This window comes from Somniosus microcephalus, chromosome 32 (assembly GCF_052327205.1).
Source record: "Somniosus microcephalus isolate GS21.2 chromosome 32, FLI_Smic_1.0, whole genome shotgun sequence".
In the NCBI taxonomy this organism is placed as follows: domain Eukaryota; kingdom Metazoa; phylum Chordata; class Chondrichthyes; order Squaliformes; family Somniosidae; genus Somniosus; species Somniosus microcephalus.
In genome coordinates this window covers 26,238,145-26,260,455 of record NC_141018.1, presented here as the reverse complement: position 1 = coordinate 26,260,455, position 22,311 = coordinate 26,238,145, and the positions used below count along the sequence as shown (strand labels likewise).

The 22,311-nt window shown below is 45.7% G+C and overlaps 1 long non-coding RNA gene across 1 annotated transcript in view; it reads right to left on the bottom strand.

Annotated features, from left to right (window-relative positions):
• Nucleotides 1–20,022: 20,022 nt before the first annotated feature.
• Nucleotides 20,023–22,311, bottom strand: part of LOC147097347 (uncharacterized) — a 66,794-nt gene continuing 64,505 nt past the window's right edge. The window contains exon 3 of the long non-coding RNA XR_015074367.1: nt 20,023–21,405. This is a non-coding gene — a long non-coding RNA (uncharacterized LOC147097347). The remainder of the gene's footprint in view (nt 21,406–22,311) is intronic.

Sequence of the window (22,311 nt, the reverse complement as noted above, 5' to 3'; positions counted from 1 at the left end):
AAGCCAATGGGCAGTGGTTACCGTGGAAATGGTCACATGGGTATCAGAAACCAATGACCCAATCCCGAGCCAACTTGCCGAATCCCTGTCCCTTGCCTTATCTGCCTTTACTGCCATTGATCAAGAGCACCGTCAATCAAGCTCAAGTCTGTCACTCGATTCAGTGCAGTCGATGCAATTGCTAGAAAATGGCACAATTGGAACGGCTCCGTGATCACTATTGGCCCAATGAGATGGCTTCCAATTATCAATAAGGGCGGGGGGGGGAAATCTCATGGTGACTTAACCAGTGAGATTGCTCAATGGGTGCACACCAGTTTTACTGAATGCAGAATTTCCTGGTAATCAATTGAGGATTATTTCTGCAAGCGTATCCCTTAATAACATCACAGTCACGAGTCCTCCAGTGTGAACAGCATCACAAGTCAATGACAGACCACGCTGACAGCACCGGTGATGACAGCTGCTGCTGACACACAAATAGGCCCCAACACTGAGCAAAAACACCCACATTAGGTGAAGTATATACCAAGAAACTCTCGTTTAAACGGCACCTAAATATCCAGAATTCTCTATTAACCGGCAAAATTCTCACTCCGAAAACAACACTTCAATAACCGGAAATGTTGCCGAGTCCGAGTCCGAGTCTCCCGCGGTGGCCGAGTTAGTCAGTGGGGGTAGTTCTCCAAACTGCCACAATTCGGCTTCTTGGCGCTGTCGGAAGTCAGAACACCTCAATACCCCTGTAACAGGAGTCTGACTCTCCCGCGCTGCCCGTAGCCTCTTCCGATCCGCCATTTTACAGGGGTACTGTGTGTCTCCCACGCTGCTGGTAGTCATTGCATTGCATTACCCTCAACTGGCAGTACTGTACTTAATCAAGCATCTTCCACCATCCATTTAACACAACATTCTGTAGGTGAGTACCCAATTACTGTATACTGCACATTTCTTGATTTTTTTAATTTTTCTTTGTTAAAAATAGCCTCGGTAGATAACCCTCTCCGTCATCCGGAAATTTTGATCAACCGGCAACACGCCGGTCCCGTCGGTGCCGGATACCAGAGAGTTTCCTGTATTATGAATAATAAAACAGCAGAGACTTTAATCTTGGAGGTCACGATATATGATGTCATTTGAACGCAGCTAGATCAATGCCTTGCACTCTTGCCGAGATATCCATTTTATTCTCTGTAAAATTGTTATAATTAATATTTTTGTGCAGCAATGCCTTCGTTATCCACAATTTAGTGCATTTTTTATTTAATACTTCCACTAGGCATGTCTAACCCGAATTTAATATACAAACACAACAGAACCTTTTAACACCAAGCCCACATGTGAATAAATGTGTCATTCACTCAATGAAGAGATGAGAATGTTAATGCCTGCCCTTGTAGTTAATCCTTTAATTTCTTTTCTCACTCTTTTTACAACATTTTTCAAATGACCTTTTCCACTTTGCCGGTGAGCCCTGATAGACTCTGCAATGAGCTGTCCCCACCCCCCCCCCCCCGCCTCTCTTCTCTCTGTCTATCCGCAGATGCTTCAAACCAGGCTTTGACGGCTGGTGGGAGAGTGATGTTCATCAGCCACACTCTCCCACGTTCAGTTTGCACCTTTCCGCTACTGGCCTTGATGCTGGTAAATAATGGAGGCCAATTCAGAAAATGGAGATCCAGTCTTCCGTGCGTAGGTGGAAGACTGCACTGTTGTTTGCGAACAAGTCAGTGTGTTTTCTAACTTGGGCCACCGACAAATTCTCTCATCATAGAACCATACAATAGTACAGCACAGAAGGAGGCCATTCGGCCCATTGAATCTGCACCGGCTCTTTCGAAGAGCCTTGAGAAGATGGTGGTGAGCCGCCGTCTTGAACTGCAGAGGGCAGTTAAGAGTCAACCACATTGTTGGGGGTCTGCAGCCACATATAGGCCAGACTATGGCTGGAATTTTCTCCAGGTGGGCGGGGGGCCTCCGAGGCGGGCGGGAAACCCGGGAGGCCGGGTTTCTTGCAGGCCCTGCTGACTTTAACGGCAGGGCCTGATTTGCATGTGAGGCCTTGGATTCCCAGCCGCAGCCAGCCAGATTGAGAGGCTATCTGGCTGCGGGCGGGTAGGCCTGCAGATGCGGAGAGGGAGGGAGGGTTCAGTCTGGGTGAGGGATCGCGGGAGTCGGGAATCGGCAGGGACTTGGTCTGAGATCGCGGGGGGGGTGGGGGGGCGTTGTCAGCCAGGGATCAAGGGGGGCGTCCGGAGGATCGGAGGGTCGACAGGGTTGGGGGCTCGGAGTCAGCTGGGGATCGGCGGGGAGGTGGGGGGGGAGAGAGGAGCCTGGCCAGCCACTGGAGGATCGTTGGGGGGAGAGGCCTGTGGTTGGGGGGCAGTGGGCAGGCCTCATGTTGGGGATAGGAGGCCTCGTGAGGTGATCTCCAATCACGGGTGGTGGGTTAGGTCGGGACTCTGGATCCTGGAGGTAGGTATAAAGCTACTTATCTCCTGGATGCAGCAGTCCCTGCCTCACTTTAACTGCCGGGATTCACGAATCATGTGAAACCCGTCCACCTGCAGGTAAAAACAAAATGGAGGGGAAAAAAGAGGCTTCTATCCTCATTACAATATTTAAATTGTAGTAGCTCCCCCTGGGAACGGGTTGGTTGCCCGCCCCATCCTCCCTTGTGGGCGGGTTGGAGGCGGGATCAGGTTGGGAATCCCATTTTTAACACTTTAACTGCCCTGTGCTCCAAGCCCACCCGATTTTTATGGGGAAAATTATGTTTTTACACCAATGAGAGAACTTTGTGAGGTGATCCTGGTTCTGAAAATAGTTGGTGAGAGAAAAGAGTTAAATTTAGTGAAAATAGATAGAATTTATCTGCCTATATATAAGTATTGAGGGCAGTCGTCACACCAGACATCACACTGAAGTTACGCAGTTGTCCTGACTGCCTCTTATCACATTTCATCTCTGCCTCGACTCTCAGTAATGTTGACAGCTAAATCTCCCCCCCGCCCCGCCCCCACCTACCTCTCCAAGTCTTCTGGTGGCCTTGAGTGTTGTGCTGTCTTTTATTATCATATTATCATTATCATAGCATCTTTATTGTACTTAAGTTTAATGGGTATGACATAAGAAAACTACTAGGCACTTGGTCTGAGTATTAAACAAGGCTTTAATCAACTGTTTTTCAACATGGAGATCTAGTTGTGTCCTTCACTAGTTCCTGTTAAAGAATGTCCTGAGCAAGCTGGGCCCATGCCCGAGTATTTATACTCTCCCTGGACAGCGCCACCAGCAGGCCGCCCAGTATTATTTCATAAGTCATTTCCACATGAATGACAAGATTCATGTCAGGGTACAGGTACGGCAGCATAGTGATTATGTTACTGGACTAGTAATCCAGAGGCCTGGACTAATGATCCGGAGACGTGAGTTCACATCCCACCACGGCAGCTGGGGAATTTAAATTCAGTTAATTAAATAAATCTGGTATTAAAAAGCTAGTATCATGAAAGTTGTCGTAAAAACCCATCTGGTTCACTAATGTCCTTTAGGGAAGGAAATCTCCCTTCCTTACCCGGTCTGACCTATATGTGACTCACAGCAATGTGGTTGACCGCTCTCTGAAATGGCCTAGCAAGCTACTAGGTTGTCAAGGCGATGGCTTACCACCACCTTCTCGAGGGCAATTAGGTGTGGGCAATAAATGCTGGCCTTGCCGGCGATGCTCACATCCCGTGAATGAATTTTTTTTTTAAAGTATGTCGTCTATTGACTGTTTTGAAATGCTCAGGCATCGAGACCCAGAAGATGCATATCTTGAATCCTACTGCCGTTAAGGAAAATGGCCTTGTTGTCATATCTGGGGCATGAATGCCCCATCACCAAAGTAGCAAGTGGATTTACATCGCAAGAAAAAAAATTACAAACTGTGAGTAAGTCCAAAATGGAATTGAGTGCTATAAACCAGCAAAGTCCCAGATTCAGCCCTTGCTTCTTGTCGAACTAGCTGCTCTCTGCCAGAATTTCAGTGCAGATGCTACAGCAGCTCTCTGTCTCCCTGAGCAAGGGAATAGTCATATCAGCCGGAGTTCACACTCCTAATTGTTAACCAGTGATTCCTGCTGGAAGGTGCATGTGTGCGGAAGTCAGGTGAAGACTCGGCTGTGAGGTTCCGAACAGTTGTGCTGACTGCCAGTACTCGCTGTCCGCACATGAAGGCTGGCCAATTAGGTGACGTACTGGAGAATGGCCAGCAAGACTCAGAAGGGATGAACAGGCAGGGAGAACGTCTCTTTTCTCTTGAACAGAGAAGGCTGAGGGGGTGAACAAATAGAGGTCTTCAAAATTATGAAAGAGTTTGATACACAGAGAGAGTGTTTCCGCTTCTGGGGAAGAGCAAAACTAGAGGCCATCAATATGAGATAGTCACCAAGAAATCAAAAAGGGAAATTCAGAAGAAACTTCTTTACCCAGAGAGCAGTGAGAATGTGGAACTCGCTACCACAGGGAGTGGTTGTGATGGGATAATTACAAGTCCTAGCCCTTTTCGGGCTACCCCAGATCAGGCGTATTCCCCAGACGTTCACCTTCAACTAAAGTTAGAGATAGCCGAATTCTATAAGACGCTTAATTGGGTCTAAAGGTCCAGGCTATCTCTCCCTAAAGGAAAGGAATGATGTAAAGATGTTACCGTCCTCCAGATAGCACTTTTAATAAGTTTAACTAGACTGTAACCTTCCGGATATTATGAGGGTCCAGAATACCCCCCCTGCCAGAATTCTGCAACTCCTTACAAAAGAGTGTACAGAAATTGAGTTCACGAGTTTGATACAGAAATACTACTTGGGACTATTCTAAAAATATATAGATTTATTTAAGAGCCAACATACAGTTAACAGCTGTTGAGTCAATCGCAACTTTAACAGTTCAAAATACAAATAGCTTACATTTCTTATTCTCAGAGATCCTTATTCTCAAATCTTAGCTTTGTACATTTTTATATTTCTATTAATCTTAATCCAGAATATCCACCAAAATCAAATAAGAGTACTTTTTTGATCCCCGAGACTCAAAGAATTAAAAACTTACAGAGCGTGCCTCTGAAGTTGATAATCGCTTGCCCTTTCCAGCAACTTCTGACTTTCCATCTGAAAATCTTTATTTTTATACCTTTTTTTAGTAGTTTATTCTTTGAAGTTTTCAGCTGCTGTAAGCTAATTATCTCTAGTTATTCTTTCTGTTGACTTTTCTCTATCTTGCTGTCAGTTCAGCTGCCAACTCTCAAAATCCTGTCTGTTGTATAGGTGTTTCAAAACGTATCATAAAATGGCTACAACAGATTTATCTCTTGATGTCATTTTTATCGAAGGACTTCCATTCAATTTCTAAATCACCTCTGCTGTTTGAAAGCAGAAGTCGTGACTCCTATGTGTTCCAAGTTCAACACATCTATTGATATTATATCTTCAAAGTTTTCTGTAGGTATCTTTTACAACATGTAAATCAAAAACACTTCAACTAGGGTGTTACATGCATTTCTTAGCTACTTCAATTGGTTGCATATATAATCGTGTTTGTTGTGTATGTACCTTTAAGAGAATAACTGGTCTCAGACTGCAGTACCGGCAGTGACCACCCCTGTATAAAAGGCGCTAGAGAGCCTCTGTTGTTTAGTTTCGTTATTGCTTTTCACCAGTAAAGATCTGTTTGTTTTCTCTCCTGCTAGTCCGTGTCTCAATCATTCACGGACTTAACACTGGCGACGAGTAAGAAACGTACTTACCTGCAACTCGGCAGCAGCTCCGACGACGTTGTTGAAGGTTGGAGCCAGAAGAAAGAAAAAAAAAAATAGAGTCCATTGAAACTCGAGAAACGGGCATCGACCGTCAATCATTGGGTTCAAAACTTGCAGGAGAGATTGTCCAGAGCCAGGCTGGGTTCCTCGGTCCGTGGTTTCCCAGCTAATCGGGCTGGTGGCAGGTAGTGCTCTGATCCTTCCTGGGCTGCGGCGGGCTGAAGCTTGATCAGGTGGCCTTTCAACGGGGCCGGGCAGCGAGTCAGGAAGCAAAGAGAGAGAGAGAGGGTGGAGCACACAGGGCACGGCCGGTGCTTCGAAGCCGGGCAGCGTTCAGACCTAAGAAGAGGGAGGGAAGTGTCCCAGAGGGTCCGCTCCACGACGGGAAAATAATAAAAGAAAAAGAATCAATATTTAACGCGCAGGAAACCGTGGAACGCAGCGCTAACAACAGCGGGGAAGAAGACAAAGCGCGGGAGGCGCCATTTTGTTAAATCGGGGAAGAAGGCAAAGCGCGGGAGGCGCCATTTTAGATTTGCAAGATGCCGAAGACTGGCTGTATCACTGCTTTTGATAATACATTAGAGGACTGGACCACGTATGTGGAAAGAGTCGAGGTATATTTCGAGGCAAACGAAATAGCGGAGGGGAAAAAGGCATCGATATTGCTAAACTTAATGGGCGCTAGAACGTACGGCCTATTGCGGGATCTGATTACTCCAGCCAAATCAAAGGCGAAGAGTTTTAACGAAATTGTTGCTGTTCTACAGGAACACTTAAACCCTGCACCGCTGTTGATAGCAGAAAGATTTAAATTCCACAGGAGAACTCAGCACAAAGATGAGAGCAATGCTGAGTATCTTACGGAACTACGCAAGCTATCAAAGCACTGCCAGTTCAGAGCAGGACTGGCAGATACCCTACGGGACAAATTTGTCTGTGGACTCCTGAGTGAAGGAACACAGAAGAAGTTACTCGCAGAAAAAGAGCTGACGCTAGATAAGGCTTTCAGCGTGGCAGTATCGTATGAAGCAGCAGCCAGGGGAGCTGCAGAAATTCAACAAAAACCACAGGAATACGGCACCCACGAAATGACACGGGGATTTGCAAAATGTTATCGCTGCGGCAGAACTAACCATGACCAGAAGGACTGCTGGTCCAAAGACAAAATATGCAGACAATGCGGGAAGATTGGACACATTGCATGAGTTTGTAGGTCTGGGAAGAAGACCAACGACAACACAAAGGCTACTAAGGAACCGTACAAGAAAGTACAAAAGATGACGGACAGTAGTTCCGAAGACCAGATGAGCGATAGTGAATCCGAGAACAGGAGATAAAGCTGTCTCAAACTTCACAATGTAATCGCAAAAGAGGATCACCGAACCATTTGGGTCACCCTCATGATAGCAGGGTTCCAAGTTAAAATGGAATTGGATACAGGATCAGCGCTAACCGTCATGAATCGACGAGACTACGAGCGGCTATTTTCACACATACCCTTGAGAGAGACATCCATCATCTTGACGACGTATACAGGGCAAAAAGTATACCCCAGAGGAAAAATAAGGGTGCCTGTCGAATACAATGGCAAGAAAATACGGAAATTGTATCTCTACATACTGCCAAATGGTGGACCACCGTTATTGGGACGGGAATGGATCAGGAAGATAAACTTAGATTGGCATTCCATTCATGCAATGACGGTGGACGGTAAAAAAGATGAAGACGTCACTCCTGGACGATTGTCAACAATCTTAGCTAACGCCAAAGAGGTATTTCAACAAGAACTGGGCACGCTTAAAGGCGTAACCGCCTCGATAAAAATAGAAGAGAATGCAGTTCCCAAGTTTTTCAAAGCGAGACCGGTACCATATGCAATTCGTCCAGCTGTCGAGGCAGAGCTGGAGAATCTGGAGAAGGCGGGCGTGTTGTCTAAGGTCGACTGGAGCGAGTGGGCGACACCCATCATTCCTGTCATGAAGAAAATGTTAAGCAATAAGTCCGGAGAGCCAAGGAAGATTCGCATCTGTGGGGATTTCAAGGTGACGGTGAACCCTGTCCTTCGCACAGTACAATATCCTCTTCCAAGGATAGAAGACATCTTCGCCTCGCTGTCTGGAGGAAAGCGTTTTACAAAAATTGACCTGGCACAAGCATATTTGCAGATGGAGGTTGAAGAGTCCTCTAGGAAGTATCTCACGATAAACACTCACAAAGGTCTTTACCAGTATCATCGATTGGTATTCGGAGTAGCATCGGCTCCGGCGATATGGCAAAGAGCGATGGAACAAGTCCTGCAAGGGATTCCGGGGACTCAGTGTTACTTGGACGACATCCTTGTAACAGGTGAAGATGACAGTGAACACCTTAACAACCTAGAACAGGTGCTCACTAGACTACGGGAACATGGGCTACAAGCCAACCGCCCCAAGTGCGAATTTTTTAAGAAACAGATTTCGTATTGTGGCCACGTGATTGATGAAGAGGGGTTACATAAGTCCCCTGACAAAATTGAAGCGGTTGTTAAGGCCCCAGCGCCTGAAAATGTGTCACAACTGAGGTCATTCCTCGGGTTGGTGAATTACTATCATAAGTTTTTGCCGAATTTGTCGACAATTCTGCACCCACTGAACGCCCTGCTATGAACGGGGGTAGCATGGAAATGGAGCGGTGATTGTAAGCGTGCTTTTCGGAAGAGTAAGGACTTAATCACTTCAAGGGAAGTATTGGCTCACTACAACCCAGCACTGCCAATCAGGCTGGCGTGTGATGCGTCTCCCTACGGCATTGGGGCGGTACTGTCACATAAATTCCTTGATGGTTTGGAGAGGCCGATAGCTTTTGCGTCACGCTCGTTAACTTCTGCCGAGCGTAACTACACCCAGATTGACAGAGAGGCCCTCAGCCTAGTGTGGGGGGTGAAGAAGTTCAATCACTATCTGCACGGTCAAAAATTTACTCTACTAACCGATCATCAACCTCTTGTCTCCATTTTCCACCCTCAGAAGGGCGTACCGATAATGACAGCACAATGGCTGCAGAGATGGTCCCTTTTCCTAGGGGCACACCAATATGACATCGAGTACAAAGGAACTAAACAGCATGGAAATGCTGATGGATTGTCACGTCTACCGTTGCCGACGGTGGAAGAAGAAGACCTTGCAGTGGATCCAATGGAGTTATTCTACTCAACCATAGTCGAATGTCTTCCTGTGACGAATGCAAACATAGAAAAGGAAACACGGAATGACCCGACACTATCACGGGTCTATGATTTAACGGTGAAGGGATGGCCAGCACATGGCGAACCACTGCTGCCAGCATTCTCGCCGAGAAGAGAACAGCTGTCAGTGTGCAGAGGAACCTTGATGTGTGGATCTAGAGTAGTAATTCCACCTAAGTTGACGGATAGAGTGCTCAATGAGCTTCATGAGGGTCATCTGGGTGGGGTAAAAATGAAGAGCTTAGCCAGAGCGTTTGTGTGGTGGCTGGGAATCGATAGAGAAATCAAAGAGATGACCAAGAGCTGTGCAAGATGCCAGAAGGTCCAAAACGCCCCACCACAAGCTCCTCTGCATCCATGGGAGTGGCCCTCATCTCCATGGCAAAGGGTGCACATTGATTTTGCTGGTCCCTTCATGGACTCGATGTTTTTAATTGCGGTGGATGCACATTCAAAGTGGCCAGAGGTAATAAAAATGTCCTCAACCACCACGGAAAAATCTATCACAGTTTTATGAACCATATTCGCCAGGAATGGGCTGCCTGAACAGATTTGCTCTGACAATGGACCACAGTTTGTGTCTGAAGAGTTCCGGAGGTTCTTAAAGAACAATGGTGTTAAGCATTACACATCTGCCCCATATCATCCAGCCACTAATGGATTGGCCGAGAGGTTTGTCCAAACATTCAAGAAGGCTATCAAGGCAATGTGTAATGAAGAGATACCCCTACAACACAAGGTGGACAACTTCTTGTTTGCCTACCGGAATGCGACACATGCGGTTACAACCAAACTCCAGCCATGATGTTCTTCAATCGAAGACTACGATGCCGCTTGGATTTGGTTAAGCCAAATGTCCGAAGAGATGTGGAGAACAGGCAGTTTCAGAATATGACTGAAAGGCCGACCAGGAGTTTTAAGATTGGGCAACCAGTTTTGGCCCAGGACTACCGCACTGAGAAATGGCAGCCAGGAACGATTTGTACACGACAAGGACCTCTCATGTATACCGTGGACGTTGGGGAGAGCATTGTAAGACGCCATGCTGACCAGATTCTAGAGTCACTGGAAAACGTCAACTCCACACCACTATCTGACACACCTGGTAATGAAATCGACGTTCCAATTGCAGCTACCGCAGAACCGGTAATATTGGAAGCAGATGAACCAAACAACGACATTGATTCCAACTCAACATTGCCAGAAGAACCTGTTACCCCAAAGAGGCGTTATCCAGACAGAATCAGGAAGCCTCCTCAAAGACTGAACTTATAATTGCTTAAACTTAACCAATGTATCTAGCAACAGTAATTGTGATTGTAATTCGTTATCATTTAGTTGTTAAATGAATGTTATGTACTGTTTATCTAAAAGGGGAGGAATTGTTGTGTATGTACCTTTAAGAGAATAACTGGTCTCACACTGCAGTACCAGCAGTGACCACCCCTGTATAAAAGGTGCTAGAGAGCCTCTGTTGTTTAGTTTCGTTATTGCCTTTCACCAGTAAACATCTGTTTGTTTTCTCTCCTGCTAGTCCGTGTCTCAATTATTCACGGACTTAACAGTGTTTCCTGTTTTATTTGATGTTACTTTTACAAAGGCACATGGTTTTTTAATATTCTGTATTCCTGTTCGAAGTGTTTGTTTTTAACACTTTACTTGAGCATTGCTGTTGTGCTGGTTCCAAACTGCAGACATTCTGGAAGCTGCAACTTACTGTCTCAATAGGACCATTGTCTCAGTATTAACAATCAGTTCCCATTTCAGAAGCTTGTGTGGTGTTTACAACTTTTGTGTTAACAACTAATCTTATCTCAAAAGCCTATATTGACAGCCTGTGTTGCCGAGGTTTTCCAGACTTTTAAACCCAGTATGTCCTGTATTAATAATATCAGAAATCTGTTCATAGGATGGTGTATCTCTTGGAATATGGCTATTTCCTTTATGGTTGAAGCGAATAGTATAGATGCATTTAAGGGGAAGCTAGATAAGCACATGAGGGAGAAAGGATTAGAAGGATATGCTGATAGAGTGAGATGAGGAAGGATGGGAGGAGGCTCGAGTGGAGCATAAACGCCGGCACGGACTGGTTTGGCCGATATTCTATGTAACTTCCAGGAGCAGAGACGAAGGAAGAAAATTGGAGTCGGGGATGGAGTGGGGGGGAAATAAAAGCCAATTTGCAAGTTTTTATTCCGGCCTCTTGAGCATCCCTGATTATAATCGCGCCTCCATTGGCGGCCGTGCCTTCAGCTGCCAAGGCCCTAAGCTCTGGAATTCTCTCCCTAAATTTCTACCTCTATTTCCTCCTTTAAGATGCTCCTTAAAACCTACCTCTTTGACCAAGCCCTGCCCAAATTTCTCCTTATGTGGCTCAGCATCAAATTTTATTTGATAACACTCCTGTGCAGCGCCTTGGGATGTTTTACTACATTAAAGGTGCTATATACATGCAAGCAGTTGTTGGAAATTGCACAACTACCAGCAGAGAATCCACTACACTGCTAATGGAAATATAAAATATAAAAAGCAGTCCAGCATGTGACGTGAGTAATTCCTCTTGACGCTGGACACTAAAACCCACGCCTTTAAAATGTCACCACTTGAAGTTGGGTTTCCAGCTTCAGTGGATTTTTTTTTTTACGTTTCATTTTTTAAGGCAGCAAATGTTCGTATTTTTCAAATCATCATTTTATCGGAACTTTCAGTTTCCTTTAGTTTAAAAAAAAAATCAATATTTGACCCGGATCAGATGAAAACCAGCAGTACAATCTGGATGAGCAAGCATTAAAATGGTCAAGGTTCATGGAGCAGAGGGCTCTGAGAGGGCAGTGGAGTGGAGGATCCGGGAGGCCCACGATACAACACCAACAACAACAACGTGTATTTATATAGCGCCTTTAATGTAGTAAAACGTCCCAAGGCGCTGCACAGGAGTATTTTAAGACAACAAATTTAACACTGATCCACGTAAGGATAAATTAGGGCAGGAGGTAGGTTCTAAGGAGCGTCTTAAAGGAGGAAAGAGAGGTAGTGGGGCGGAGAGGTTTAGGGAGGGAATTCCAGAGCTTAGGGCCCAGGCAGCAGAAGGCACAGCCACCAAAGGTTGAGCAATTATAGTCAGGGATGCTCAAGGGGGCAGAATTAGAGGAGCGCTGATATCTCGGGGGGGGGGGGTTGTGGGGGTGGGGGGAGTTGTGAGGCTGAAGGAGGTTACAGAGATAGGAAGGGGCGAGGCCGTGGAGGGATTTGAAAACAAGGATGAGAATTTTGAAATCGAGGCGTTGCTTAACTGGGAGCCAATGTAGGTCAGCGAGCACAGGAGTGATGGGTGAACGGGACTTGGTGCAGGTTAGGACACAGGCAGCCGAGTTTTGGATGATCTCAAGTTTACTTGGGTGGAATGTGGGAGGCTAGCCAGGAGTGCATTGGAATAGTCAAGTCTAGAGGTAACAAAGGCATGGATGAGGGTCCAGATAAGCCATGGAAGCAAGAGCTGAGTTGAGCCATGGAAAGGAGAGCTAGGGAGAGCTATGGCATGGAGAAACCAGGAGGCCCATAGAGCAGACTGTCCAATGGAAACCTGGGAGGGCCTACTAAAGCACAGAGAGTTGGAGGGCCATGAAGAGAAGAGCCTGAGAAGACCTGTGAAACAGAGAGTCAATGAGGGTCATGGAGAAGAGTCAGGATTCAGTTGAGATGGTTGCCTGTTTGTGAACTAAGGCTGTGAAATGGAGTGAGAGACCAGCAGAGTCCAGGAGCTGAACAAAATGTATTTCTTCAGTGTTAACAACTCCAGTAAACACTAAATTCAAATTTTTCGATCATAGTTAGGTACTATTGCTTCAATTCAAAAACCAGAAGGCCTAGTTATGAGGTCCAATACCATTTGGTTTATTTTCCAATAAGGTATAACTCAGTTTATATTTAAGCCATTTCAATGAATTTAAAGACTGAGCAGGTCTTGAAGGATATAGCAATGGTGTGCCCGACAATATCTGCATACGCATGACAAAAAACAAGCTCCCTTACTGAGTGACGCTGTGAGTTACTGAGTTTTAGCCACAATGTGGTGTGCTGAATCAGACCATGACTCACTGAAATAGCGTTGCCAATACTGTATTGTCATTGCAGTGACATGCTGTTGCCTTTATATTTACAGTACAAATAACACATCTCAGTGTAATTTTTCTAAATTAGAGCGATAATATATTGTTTCCATATGACTATAACAACCACGTATGCACAAGAAAAGCCTGGTCAGCTTTCTAAGCTTTCGGTAGCTGGAAGCGTAGATACTATTTATTAATTGACCAATTATTTACACTCAACTTAAATGTCGTGGTAAAAACCTGAATATTTAGGCTTATGTTAAGCAAGCTAAAAGGTTGGCTGTTTGACCAGATTCAATTAATCGTGCTGAAAATAGATTGTTAGGGCAAGTGATTGGATCTGAGTAATAGCAAATCAGAAACTGGTATTTTTACATAGAAACATAGAAGATAGGAGCAGGAGCAGGCCATTTGGCCCCTCGAGACTGTTCTGCCATTTAATGAGATCATGGCTGATCATCCAAACTCAGTACCCTGTCCCTGCCTTCTCCCCATATCCCTTGATCCCTTTAGCCTTAAGAAATATATCTAACTCCTTCTTGAATATATTTAATGAATTGGCCTCAACTGCCTTCTGTGGTAGAGAATTACATAGGTTCGCCACTCTCTGGGTGAAGAAATTCCTCCTCATCTCAGTCCTAAATGGCTTGTCCCTTATCCTTAGACTGTGACCCCTGGTTCTGGACTCCCCCGCCATCAGGAACATCCTTCCTGCATCTAGTCTGTCCAGTCCTGTTAGAATTTTATAAGTTTCAATGAGATCCCCTCTCATTCTTCTAAACTCCAGCGAATATAAGCCTAATCGACCCAATCTCTCCTCATACGTCATTCTTATCTCCACGGGCATTTTATAAATGCAAGCTTGCAGTAATCAGGAAGCAAATTGTGCTTCACATGGCAAGTGTAGAAATTCACAGGATCTGTTGTGGTGATCTCATGCCACACCAAGTCACTTGCCCTACTGTCAAGGTGTTAGCCTTGGCACTCTCGCCTCTGAGTCAGAACGTTGGCAGTTCAGTTCCCACTCCAGAGACTTGAGCACCAAATCTAGGGAGCTCTGCACTGTCAGAAGTGCCATCTTTCAGGTGAAACGTTAAACCGAGGCCCCATCTTCCCTCTCAAGTAGATGTAAAAGATCCCACTGCACTATTCAAAAAAGAGCAGACGAGTTCTCGCCAGTGTACTGGACAATATTTATCCCTCAACCAACATCGCCAAAAAAGATTTAATGGTCATTATCTCATTGCTATGCGCAAATTGGCTGCTGCATTTCCCTACATTACAACAGTGGCTACACTTCTTTTTTTTTCATTTATTCATTCACGGGATATGGGCGTCGCTGGCAAGGCCAGCATTTATTGCCCATCCCTAGCTGCCCTTGAGAAGGTGGTGGTGAGCCTCCTTCTTGAACCGCTGCAGTCCGTGTGGTGAAGGTGCTCCCACAGTGCTGTTAGGGAGGGAGATCCAGGATTTTGACCCAGCGACGATGAAGGATCGGCAATATACTTCTAAGTCAGGATGGTGCGTGACTTGGAGGGGAACTTGGAGGTGGTGGTGTTCCCATGCGCCTGCTGCCCCTTGTCCTTCTATGCGGAAGAGGTCGCGGGTTTGGGGGGTGCAGCCGAAGAAGCCTTGGCGAGTTGCTGTAGTGCATCTTGTAGATGGTACGCACTGCAGCCACGGTGGCGTAGGGAGTGAATGTTTAAAGTGGTGGATGGGGTGCCAATCAAGCGGGCTGCTTTGTCCTGGATGGTTTCAAGCTTCTTGAGTGTTGTTGCAGCTGCACTCATCCAGGCAAGTGGAGAGTATTCCATCACACTCCTGACTTGTGCCTTGTAGGTGGTGGAAAGGCTTTGGGGAGTCAGGAGGTGAGACACTCACCGCAGAATACCTAGCCTCTGACCTGCTCTTGTTGCCACAGTATTTATGTGGCTGGTCCAGTTAATTTCTGGTCAATGGTAACCCCCAGGATTTTGATGGTGGGGGATTCAGCGATGGTAATGCCATTGAATGTCAAGAGGCGGTGGTTACACTCTCGCTTGTTGGAGATGGTCATTGCCTGGCACTTGTGTGGCGCGAATGTTACCTGCCACTTATCAGCCCAAGCCTGAACGTCGTCCAAGTCTTGTTGCATGTGGGCATGGACTGCTTCATTATCTGAGGAGTTGTGAATGGCGCCGAACACTGTGCAGTCACCAGCGAACAACCCCATTTCTGACCTTATGTTGGAGGGAAGGTCATTGATGAAGCAGCTGAAGATGGTTGGGCCTAGGACACTGCCCTGAGGAACTCCTGCAGTGTTATCCTGGGGCTGTGATGGTTGAAGTTTAAAGAGGGTGGAGAATGTATGGGCAGCTGGAAGGGTGTTGGAACAGAGTCTGGATATGACAAAATAAAGCCAAAAAAAAAACTATCTTCATGCTGTGAGGTGACTCTATATCCAATATATTTTCACTTTGTTCTTTTTATGGATTGTACTTGGTTATCCTATGAGTCCTGATTTTCTTAATATATTCATGTAGGCGGCTTGCTTTGTGTCAGATAAATCATATTTATAGTTTAATACAATGCAATTTTTAATAATATTGCGCAAAGTTTATTTTCAATAAAAATACATAGATTAGATAAAGCATTAGAATAACAACAACAACAACTTTTATTTATATAGTGCCTTTAACGTAGTAAAATGTCCCAAGGCGCTGCACAGGAGTGTTTAAGACTAAAAAGAATGACACCGATCCACATAAGGATAAATTAGGGCAGGTGACCAAAAGTTTGGTCAAAGAGGTAAGTATTAAGGAGCATCTTAAAAGGAGGAGAGGTAGCGAGGCGGACAGGTTTAGGCATGGAGTTCCAGAGCTTAGGGCCCAGGCAGCTGAAGGCACGGCCACCAAAGGTTGAGCGATTATAATCAGGGATGCTCAAGAGGGCAGAATTAGAGGAGCGCAGATATCTCGGGGGGTTGTGGGGCTGAAGGAGATTACAGAGATAGGAAGGGGCAACGCCATGGAGGGATTTGAAAACAAGGATGAGAAACATAGAAACATAGAAAAATAGGAGCAGGAGTAGGCCATTCAGCCCTTCAAGCCTGCTCCGCCATTCAATATGATCATGGCTGATCCTCTAGCTCAATACCATATTCCCACTCTCTCCCCATACCCCTTGATGCCTTTTGTGTCTAGATATCTATCTATCTCCTTCTTAAATATATTCAGTGACTTGGCCTCAACTGCCTTCTGTGGTAGAGAATTCCACATGTTCACCACCCTCTGAGTGAAGAAATTTCTCCTCATCTCAGTCCTAAATGTCCTACCCCGTATCCTGAGACTGTAACCCCTCGTTCTAGACCCCCCCCAGCCAGGGGAAACATCCTCCCTGCATCCAGTCTTTCTAGCCCTGTCAGAATTTTATATGTTTCAATGAGACCCCTCTCATTCTTCTAAACTCTAGTGAATACAGGCCTAGTCGACCCAATCTCTCCTCATACGACAGTCCTGCCATCCCAGGAATCAGTCTGGTGAACCTTCGCTGCACTCCCTCTATGGCAAGTATATCCTTTCTTAGGTAAGGAGACCAAAACTGCACACAGTACTCCGGGTGTGGTCTCACCAAGGCCCTGTATAACTGTAGTAAGACATCCTTGCTCCTGTACTCAAATCCTCTTGCAATGAAGGCCAAGATACCATTTGCCTTCCTAACTGCTTGCTGCACCTGCATATTTGCTTTCAGTGACTGGTGTACATGGACACCCAGGTCCTTTTGTACATCAACATTTTCCAATCTACCACCATTTAAATAACACTCTGCCTTTCTGTTTTTCCTACCGAAGTGGATAACTTCACATTTATCCACGTTATACTGCATCTGCCATGTATTTGCCCATTGGAGATAATGAACCTACTTCAAATCAGACTTATCTACCACTAGTATGTACTTGGAAATTAGCTGAAAAGTAAATGGCTGAAAGATGCTCTCTCCCTTCTCCTCTTAGTCCCACCCCTGCCAACTTCTCCCATCAAGAATATGACAAAATTAAAGAAATTATAGGCTGGCTTATCCCAGTAATCACCTTAAACAGTGCTCTTAGTCAGTGTCTGTGTCTAAAGCTCTGCCGCAAGATCAGCCTAGCAACAATAAAGCTCCATTCCTGCCAAAAATAGCATCATCGGCTGTTGTTCGGTGGTACTGTTAACACACACCCAATCCTAGGCATCGGTGTGCCTTAGAGCCAGCGTCCTTCAGTGACAGCACTGTGTGTGACTCTGTGTAAATATTGCTCTTTGCCCTACTGAGGAAGATCCCTCACACTAGTCAGGGAGGGTTCCATTTGGTAAATGCAGCTCTAGAACATCATTGCTGCTGGAACTTCCTCCTGCTCATGTTCTGTTTTGTGCACAAAGAAATAACTTGCATTTATATAGCGCCTTTCGCGACCTCAGAATCTCAGGACGTCCCAAAGCACTTCACAGCCAATGAAGTACTTTTGAAATGTTATCACTGTTGTAATGTAGGAAACGCGGCAGCCAATTTGCACACAGCAAGCTCCCACAAACAGCAATGTGATCATGACCAGATAATCACATTTTTAGGTGTTGTTTGAGGGATAAATTTGAGCCCCAGACACCTTGATCTTCTTCAAAATAGCGAGATTTGAGAATAAAATCTAGGCTGACACTTCAGTGCTGCACTGTCGGAGGTGCCGTCTCCGGATGAGCCGTTAAATTGAGGCCCCCGTCTGCCCTCCCAGGTGGACATAAAAGATCCCACGGCAACCCTTAGTTTTGTTATACGGATGGAAACTTAAATGACATGCTGTGAATGAAAGATTTTTAAAGAGAGAGAGGTGATGTCAGTCACATAGGTTCCTCAGAAGATAACAAAGTACCGTGAAATGATAATCCTTTTAAATAGCACCTAGGAATCCTGAGTGACTGGCTGAAGCCAGCTTGTCTGGAGTTGTCTGGATTATGTTTAGTTCCATTCATTTTCTGAGGTCCAGTCAGAAGCACAGCAGGAGTGAGCTCATCGAGTGTATTTTTTTGTGTATTAGGTTTTTAACATTCAGTAACGAGGGAATTTGTGACATGAGTTCATATCTACCCAAAATACAAGAAGGCAGAAGAGGTTGTGGGTAGATCTTGTGCGATAGTATAAAATGGGTGATGGTGAATTGGCAGCAATGTTCCCAATTGAGCTGCACGGCCGTGCAGCGGTCTGGAGGTCCCGTGCAGGCCGCTCAGGGGCTTTACAATGGAAAAACCGCACATGCCCGTTAAAGGGGCCATGCGCCCCCCCCCCCCACAAAAATTAGCGGGGACATTAGTTGGCAGCCCATTTTACATCTCTCCCCAGTCTTGACTTCAGGAGAGATGTAAAGTGGGCTGCTGACTCATGAGCAAGCACTTTACACTATGGTACCAAGTTGAGATCTACCCCCCCCATTGAGTTTCCAACTGCGTTTGGATTTATAACATAAGAACGTAATGTTAAGCTAGGTGTTAGTCCAATATTGCTGTACCAATGATTCGCAAGGCATGATGGACTACTTGACATGCAGTGAATAGTTTAAATGTAAAAACTGATGCAGGACTGTGGGAATGCAGTACACATAGATAAGAAAGGACAGGAACAGAATGTTTAGATAACTGTTGGAGACAGTCTTCATGGTCGAATTTTGTTGAAAGCAAAAGTGAATTTTAAACAGAACTCTGTAAAAAGAAACAAATGACTTGTGATCGCCTAGTTTTCTGTATTCTCATGATGACTTGCAATTTATGAAAATGTATAAATATTGTAGCCCCGTGAGTCTAAGCGCGCACTCTTTGGGAGGCATACTTGTGTGCAAACGCAATTGGGTTTCTCAGAGTGAAGTCCAGGTACCTTAATAAAACTTTACTTATTTTACAATTTCTGACTTTGTGTATTACTGAGAAAGTGATAGACTGACCGGCGTGTTTAGTCTCCTAAAGCAGCGAACCCTGACCCCCAAGTTAGGGGTAGATCTTCCTCACAGAAGCGAGGGGTTAACAGTAAGACATAGGAGCAGGAGTAGATCATTCGGCCCCTCGAGCCTGCTCCGCCATTCAATAAGATCATGGCTGATCTGATCTTGGCCTCAACTCCACTTCCCTGCCCGCTCCCCATAACCCTTAACTCCCAAATCATTCAAAAATCTGTCTATCTCCACCTTAAATATATTCAATTCAATGACCCAACCTCCACAGCTCTCTGCGGAAGAGAGTTCCAAAGATTCACTGCCCTCTGAGAGAAGAAATTCCTCCTCATTTCCGATTTAAAATTCTGAAATTATGCCCCCTAGTTCTAGATTCCCCCATGAGGGGAAACATCCTCTCTGCATCTACCCTGTCAAGCCCCTTCAGAATCTTATATGTTTCAATAAGATCCTCTCTCGTTCTTCTAAACTCCAATGAGTATAGGCCCAACCTGCTCAACCTTTTTTCATAAGACAACCCCTTCATCTCCGGAATCAACCTCGTGAACCTTCTCTGAACTGCCTCCAATGCAAGCATATCCTTCCTTAAATAAGGAGAACAAAACTGTACGCCGTACTCCAGGTGTGGTCTCACCAACGCCCTGTACAGTTGTAACAGGACTTCCCTACTTTTCTACTCCATTCCCTTTGCAATAAATATTCAGGTTTCTCCTCTCGGGCTGTGCTGTAGGCTGCCCAGCAACTCTTCGTAAACTAATGGGAAGGGGGAGTTCAAGTAACAAGTCAGCCTGTAACCGGTTTCTGCGGTGGCCAATTTCCTATGGCCCCCGCCGCAATCGCCAATTATTGTAAGTGGTTTTGCCCCGCCTGTAGCGAGCACGCAAACCCCCTTACTACAAGTTCTGGATGATAGGGATTACTGAGGACAGATTGGAACACGGACAGCGTTTTCGGGCTCACCCGTACAGTGTTTATTAAGGTTGACAAAAACCACTCCACTCGCATACAGTACGAGTGGTGTGAACACAACAATGCAGTTTAAAACAGTACAACCCTGACTTGTCCAACAAGCCCCTGCCGTGCTGACTTACCACGGCCTAAAAACATCCTCCCGTGAACTAAACTATCACAGGACCCTTCCAATGCTAAACCCCCTCTAGTTTGGTAGGAACATACAGGCACCCCCTCACACAGCTAAGTGATCTTGTGGGTGTACAGGCTTGGCAATGCTCACCTAGATAGCCCTTTGATCATGCTTGCAGCTTCTTCCCGTACGTCTCGGCTACCTGGTTCCATACCGGCCTTGCGGCATGCGAGTCCCAGCCTTAGTCGAAGTCTGTCTCGGTTGGAAGAGCAAGGCTCTGCTCCTCTTGATGTTCCATTGTGTGGAGGGAAGGAGAGAGAGAGAGAGCTATCCAAAACGGCTCTCTGATATACCCCCCCAATACACAGACCGCTGTCTGTGGTTTTAATGGACACATGGCCTTAGGGAAAATGGTTTCCAGGCTTCCTCCCAGGTTTGGATGGTTGAGATCTCGTTTCGCTCTCCCAGCCGAGCTCATCTTCTCCAGAAACAATGAGTCGCCAGCTTCGTTATTCAAGACTTGGGATTGGGCCTCTCGGACCATTGTTCCTAAGGACAGGCCGTTACCATACGAATGCAACCTGGTTACGTCAGCCACCTTCCGCTTGAGTTGTTTTTCACTGCTTCCCCCCGAAACAGCCTGTCCAGTTTTTAATAAGGGTGTATGTTAGTCTGCGCCGACTGCTACAAGCCGGAGAGGCTGCGGTCTAAGGAGAGGAATGAAAACAACTATGCTGTCATAACCTCGGCCCCTTTCATGTTTATATATTTTTTATCCACACTTTTGGTTTGTGCCTTTTCTTTTTTTTCTCTCCCACATGGCAGCTGTCTCTCACTCTGCCAGCGCAATTTACACTTCATCCAGAGCCATCTTTTGTTTCTTAATCTGTCCTATTACCATCTCTTCTCGCCTTGAATATCTCTTAATGTCTCTTCACCTCTCACAGACTTTCCCTTTTGTTCTTTCATCCCCTCCCCCATTTCCCAGCCCCCCAAACTTGCTTTTTAATCTGTTTAATTTCCTGCTTTTTTCTCAGTTCTGACGAAGGGTTTCGACCTGAAACATTGACTCTGTTTCTCTCTCCACGGATGTTGCCTGGCCTGCTGAGTTTTTCCAGCGTTTTCTGTTGTTTTTTCAGCTTTCCAGCATCCGCAGTATTTTGCTATTGTATGCTGAATTGCATTAGTCACTGGAGTGAGAGCAGAGCTTAAGCATGCATGGCAGCTTGTATCCTGCAATAACACAAAAGTCAATATTAGACTTGCAATTCGATTTCCACTTCCACACCACTTCAGATAGAAGGAAGCTAGTGCCACAGCGACACAGAAGGACATCCCATTAACATTGGTCACGGCTTTGGTGTTTTGATGATCCTGCCATCAGACTTTGCCTACTTAATCTCAGGCGAGGAAGATTAAGAGACCGTGCCTCTCCCCTCTTTCCCCAGCAAACCATTGTCTTGCTCCTGAAAAAAGATAATCTAAGCTCTGGGGCCTACTACAGGAAACTCTTTTTTATCTGGCACCGACGGGACTGGCGTGCTGCCGGTTGATCCAAAAAGTCCGGATTACAGAGAGGTATACTTACCAAGATACAAGAGCCCTGTACACGGCCACAGATCCAGGCGTCCCTGTTGCATGGCAACAGGTGCAGGAACCCCGGTTACACGGCCACAGATCCAGGAACCCTGGTTACACGGCCACTAATATGAAGTAATACTTACCTGAACCTACTCCTGAATTTTGCCGGTTAAGAGGGATTTCCGGTTATTTAGGTGCCGGTAAAAAGAGAGTTTCCTCTAATTGCTGTTGTAAAAAGGACTGCATTTTAAACACTTTTTTGTTTAATAAGATAAAAAGAACTTATGTGGCGTCGTTCACGTCCTCAGGACAACCCAGAGTGCTTCACAGCCGACGACTTACCTTTTGGAGTACAGTCGCTGTTGTTGTGTAGGCAAATGCAGCAAAAGAGCACAGCAAGATCCCACAGGCAGCAATGAGGGCAAATCACTCCCTACCTACAAGGGAGTTCTCCCCGGCGTCCTGGGGCCAATATTTTCTCCTCAATCAACATCACAAAAAACAGATTATTCGGGTCATTATGGCATTGCTGTTTGCGGGAGCTTGCTGTGCGCAAAT